General features: G+C 35.1%; 1 non-coding gene across 1 annotated transcript; it reads left to right on the plus strand.

The window, feature by feature from the left end:
* The first annotated feature begins 362 nt into the window (after window positions 1-362).
* Window positions 363-436, plus strand: TRNAR-ACG (transfer RNA arginine (anticodon ACG)). Its single transcript has one exon. It is a non-coding gene; the product is annotated as a tRNA-Arg (tRNA).
* Window positions 437-6,257: the final 5,821 nt, after the last annotated feature.

Here is a 6,257-nt window from a genome sequence, read left to right on the forward strand (position 1 = left end):
TCTAGAAGGTCTATGGAACCAACTTTGATTTATGGGTAACGCCTTTGATACATTCATAAATCAATTTGCATTTAGGTGGGGGCTACCAAGGCCCATTCATAAGCTAGCCGGCCCAACGTGTCAAGCCCATAACTAACCATATATTTGGCCCAAAAAAATGAAAAATAAAAAGGCCGTCTTATTCAAAACCCCAATTATGACATCTCTTCTCTCCCACTTCACACCTCGGAACGCGCCGTTCTTATAGAGATAAAATAGAGATAAAGGCGTTTTGACATCTTCTTAACCCGAAATGGCTGGGGAGAGCAAAGGTTCCTTTTTTTGAGGGTACTTCCGGGAACAGATCCAGCGGAGACGCAGTGGGGCCTGTAGCTCAGAGGATTAGAGCACGTGGCTACGAACCACGGTGTCGGGGGTTCGAATCCCTCCTCGCCCACAACCGGCCCTATATGCGTGATCTACTTCTACCTACACACATGAATTCATGCATTTTATTGTACCATTTAATCTTATTATATATCTACCTATTCTAATAAAGTAAAATAAATATACACATTTGTAATGTTTTGATTAATTCTTATAATTTTTTCTCCCCAAAACTAATATACCCTAATATATGTAATAAATCAATAATTATTCACTTTCCTTTTACACTATATTTATATAATATCTATATATTTTTATAAATATAAATATTAACATATTATTTTACTATATATTCAAAATATTTAGTAAATTCCAAAAATCAACAACAAATCATATTTCTCAAACGAAAATTGTTTCAGGTTTTTTTTGTGGAACTTAAATTTGATTTATAGGTCAAAAGTTGTTAAATGGATTGTTTGGTACAAGTTAACTACATTTTAGTCAAAATTTGTTTGGGTCAAAAATGAAAATTTTGAGTATTTTTAGAAGTTTGAGAATGCAAAATAGATTTATCGTCAAATTTGTTACGTGTTCAAAGTGTTGACTTTAATATGCCAAAAGTATGAAAGTTAAATTTTAAACATGATTCGGGTTTCAAATTTATTTTTAAGGGTATTTTTTTGAAATAATCAAAAGGTTCGGGATTTAGCAAACTAACTATTTTCTCCTCAACTATTAAAATTTAAGAAAATATTGCGAACTTCGACATGCCACCACCATGCATATCAATGCTTAACTTTTATCAAATTTGAAATATTTATGTCAACATTAATTTTTCTTTTAATGGTGATCAGAACATTGTATGGGAAGCATGACATGCTAAACTATGCTCAAATGAAACAAAATATTTACAAAATTGAATGGGTTAACATATTTTTTATGTTGTCATTATGACAAAGTCGAGAAGCCCTCTGAAACTATCAAAATATTTTTCATGGTGTGGCTTAGAAAAACATAGTTCTTGAAGAACATCCATTATTACAATTTAATGTTCTACTTTTCTTTGATGGGTGGTAAATTGATAAATATATCAATAAAGGTAACGCTCATTTTGTATTTAGTTTGAGTGGTTAGAACTACTATCGTATGAGAAGTCTTATTTCCGAAATTAGTTTATAACCAAAATTCTTTCAATTATACATATATGACACTGAGAATGAATTTTTCAATAGAAAGAAGCATTCTCGGGTATGTTTTTGCACGGACATTTTTTTATTAAGTTCATTTAAAAAAATCATTTTGTGATATAAATAAAATCAATTTATGTACACATTGTATAGAACAAGCATAGATGTAATATATTTTTTTCATATATGTTATAGAATTATTTGTTTTACTTATAATTTTATAATTTGAATTATCCCGTGTGTGACACGTGCTCTAAAACTAGTATAGTAATATATATAAAAGAGAAGTTTGGCGACGCTGGACTATGATTGGTCCATTTGGTAAGATTTCATTGGACCAAGTTTTGTTTTGTTTTTTTTTTTTTTGGTTTGTAATTTGTTTTAAACTTTGATAATTATATTTCTAATTATCTTTGTTATGTTTGTTTTTTATTAGGTTAGTTCCAATACCAATATACCGTAACGGATGTGATAAAAACTGACATAATTTGCGTAGACTTAGTGCATTTTGTTTTAGTTATAGTACCGTAACGAAACTGACTGAATGACAATTCTTTTTTTTTAGTCCGGTTTTATAACGAACGTGAAAAACCCAACCAAATTTGCATAGACTCACTGCCAGGGACCGACAACGCTCGGGCTTTACCAACGCTCAAGTTTCACCGACCAATGCTATCCCAATGTTCCATCTCAATTTTTATAACTTTTTTTTGTTTTAGTTTCCGTACAATAACACATGTAACAGAAACTGACCGAATTCACGTCAACATACCGCCTCAACACTTAGGACCGGTAATGCTTGTGTCTTACCAACGTTCGGATTTACCAACCTGCCCGGCGTAACGCGCCGGGTTAAAAACTAGTATAGTATAAAAGAGAAGTTTTGTGCCACAAAGTTTCTATTTTTATAAACTTTCATTTTAGTATATAATAGGTATTTTTCACTTAAAAAACAACTTGACTTCTAGCATATTGGTTGTGTGGGAATGCTTTTATGTCTAATGTGGTTTGCCACCCAAGTTCAAATCTTTGCCATGGGATATGGTTGTTATTGTTTGTTAGCCTTTTTTTTTTTTTTTGCTAAATTCAATTTGGTGTGTTGTGTATACCTTTTTTTTTATTTGTTTTAGTTTTGGTAACGTAACGAACATGACGGAAACCGACCAAATTTGTTTAGACTCACCGTCTCGCGCCCGGGTTTTACAAAGACCGAGTTTTACTGACCGACGCTATGCCCATAACGCACGTAACCGAAATCACCTGAATTCGCGTCGACTTACAAATTCAACGACCGAGATGGACAACACTTGAGTTTTACCACCGTCCAAGTTTGCCTGACGCAACGCGCCGGTAAAACACTAGTTATTAAATATAGGGAATTTAAGTCTAGGCATATCTAGATCAAATAATTAATCGGTTATCATGAAAGCAACTTCCAAGTCTAATAATTTAATTTACGACTTCTAGCAAATTCTTTTCTTTTTTTTTTTTACGATTTCTTTCTAGACTACATATGATAGCAAGATTACTGGTAACGGATAGAAATTTGATTCGAGTATAAAATGGATAGATTAACGGCTCGTTTTGGATACAGATACACCACCGAACCAAACCGAAGGGCGTCTAACACACGTTTAGAATACAGAAATCACCACCTAAACTTATGATTAGATTCCAAAGGTCACCATTCAAGTTGCCACACTTGAACTTGGGACGACAACTTCCCCTGCACTGCACAATTAAGTATTTAGTGCGGATTCAGGGAAGCGGTTTCTTTCCTTTCTTTGAGTTCAACCGAGAATAACTCTTGTACACCCTTTGACCAGTGCAATCCTGATCCAAAGAGGGTACCAAAACTGGTGTGATGTTGAAGACTTTCCTCTTGATCGGAAGTCCTACTAATAACTCGTTTCACAAACAAACACTCTTCTTCATGGGCTTAGTTCCTTCTTCATCGTATCTCATTTCTTTGTTCGAATCAACCTCATCTGTTGTGTCTTCAAGGTGTTACTTCTTCATTCATAAATTCATTTTCGTCATATAGAACGCTGACGATAACCTCATCTGAATATTTATGAGCAGATGTATTTTGTTCCTTTAGCGTTGCAAGATAAGTAAAGACATATTTAGGAAGCTATCTTCTTGGTTTCTCGGTTCTAAACTGAGCCCGTTAATTAGCAAGAATCTATGTTTGAGTTCCTTAATCTGATGTCCATACACCGCAATTGTTGTTTCCATTCTTGATTTTCTCAAACTAGGACATCAACCATTGCTTGTGATTCATGTTGGTTTCCCTTCCATAGCTTTTGTTCCCCCGATCTATTCATATAGGGCATTGATAACCTTTTTTTTTTCAAAATTGGATAAAATGTGAATGTATATTGAATACGAGTCATCGCTGCTTTGATTCCAAATGATAGAGAAAATCACGGGTAATGGGCAGGAATTGAAATCGAATATAAAAAACGGATAGTTTAACTACCGATTTTGGATACAGATTCACCACCTAAAACAAACCGTCGGGCTACGATCTTTAACCGAAGATACAAATACAATATTACGGTTAGAGGACCGGTTAAAAGAACACCATCGAATTGGTCAAGATTGAAATAACCTAACTATTAGAAAAGAATACGTGCATGGAAAAAACAAACAAAGAGAATAAAATAAATAAAGTTGACATGGAAAATAAATGCAAATAAAATGTGGCTCCATTTGTTGCGGATGGGTCGATCGTGGAGGATCTTCCAGTTTGGGTGCCGTTAAGTACGTGATTTGATCTGCCCACTTGATGAACCGGACCTGATGTATAACACACTACAAGAAAATGGGTACCATTGCTACGAAAATTTGTTTCGCAAATTTTTTCTTCGGAATTTGCCACACATCTATGACACATTTCCGATGATAAATGAAACCTAATTTTTTGTCGTACGTTCCGACACATTTTCGACAAAAACTAAGCTGCGTTCGAAATGCGTCGGAATTTCCAACTTGTAAGGCCCCGATCCCGGTAGACTTACATTCGGTGTTGGGTTTACTCATAAACTCAGTTTGATATAGCGGAAGCATAATCAATTTGCAACGGAAACTCAGTTTGATACATTCGGTGTTGGGTTTACTCATATTCTTCAATATGGACAGCCTCGTACGCGCCTCAAGCTTGCCACGTCATCACAATACCTGCATGCATACTAAAAGTCAGCTATATGCTGAGTGAATTCTAACGTTTCTTTACTTTCATAACATACGATTATAAGCAAATCACATCTTTCATACATGTATATATAGCATAACGTTTATAATTATTTATTCACTTTCTCTATGTCTGTTTATCAATCATTTCATAACTATATTCTTATACACTTACTCCTAACTGAGCCTTCTACTCTTACTCATAACCGAGCCTCCTATCTTTGCTCATAACCGAGCCTTCCTTGCTCGTACCCGAGCCTCCTATCTTTGCTCATAACCAAGCCTACTATCTTTGCTCATAACCGAGCCTATTATCTTTGCTCATAACTGAGCCTTCCTTGCTCGTAACCGAGCCTCCAATCTTTGCTCATAACCGAGCCTTCCTTGCTCGTAACCGAGCCTCCAATCTTTGCTCATAACCGAGCCTTATAAAGTTAGAGGGATTCTTCTATGCATAACATTCATCCTCCTTGATATTCATATAGCATTCTATGCAAGCATTAGTAGGATATAATCCTTAACTCTTTCCATTCTAACTATCATTCAAACATCCATATATATATATATAAACACGTTCTTACAAGATATATATCATTAACTAAAGTCACATATATCTATTCTTTCACATAGGAGTATGCATACAGGCCCAAAAACGTTAAAAGGAAAAAGGGGGCTAGAACTCACCTGTAGACGATTCCTTTCTGATTTAATCGTAATGCCTTTCTTCAACTGGGCTCGGCTAACTGTTAATAACGTACACATATTAATCCTCTATATTTTTTTATTATTTATTTTCTTGAGTTAACGGGGTTAACCGTTAAATTAACCGAACCGAACATATAACTTCCTTAAACCGGTCGTATCAGCTTATTATGCTTAACTTTATTTTATTAGCGGATCGACTTCATTAATTTGCATTTATAAGGTTCTTTATTATTATCATGAACATATATATATATATATCTATATTCATTTCATTATGGTTTACGTTCTCAACGCGCCTACGAGTTAACGTTTCTGTAGGCAAGTTCGGGTTCGTGTGTTTTGCTCATCTTCATCAAAGATTCATTCACTTGGGGCGGGTCACGTGTTGTTAGACGAGTCGGGTCTCGGGTTCGGGTTTCGTTCAAGTGCTTGCATCTATATCACTCCTTTGTTGGTATTATACATTATTATTATATTATTATTTATTACTAGTAATTTACTATTATTATTATTAAGATATATATATATATATATATATATATATATATATATATTTTATTAATATGTATTATTAATATACGACAATCACCAACCCTTTCCCCCCACACTTCTTTCTTCTTCTTCATTTCACCCGTCGGACCGCCGCTGCCGGTTCACACCACCCACCATCACTGGCTCCTTCCCCGGCCACCATCGATCCTCCTACCACCATGACGATCTTCATCCACAACTCTCATCCAGCCCCTTCGCACGCCACGATTCGCACAGGGAGACTTTGCTTCGCATGACGTTGTGTCGCTTCGT

Source organism: Bidens hawaiensis, unplaced genomic scaffold (genome assembly GCF_021521415.1).
Source record: "Bidens hawaiensis isolate Kalapana, Puna unplaced genomic scaffold, B.hawaiensis_p1.1 tig00036000_1, whole genome shotgun sequence".
Classification (NCBI taxonomy): Eukaryota; Viridiplantae; Streptophyta; class Magnoliopsida; order Asterales; family Asteraceae; genus Bidens; species Bidens hawaiensis.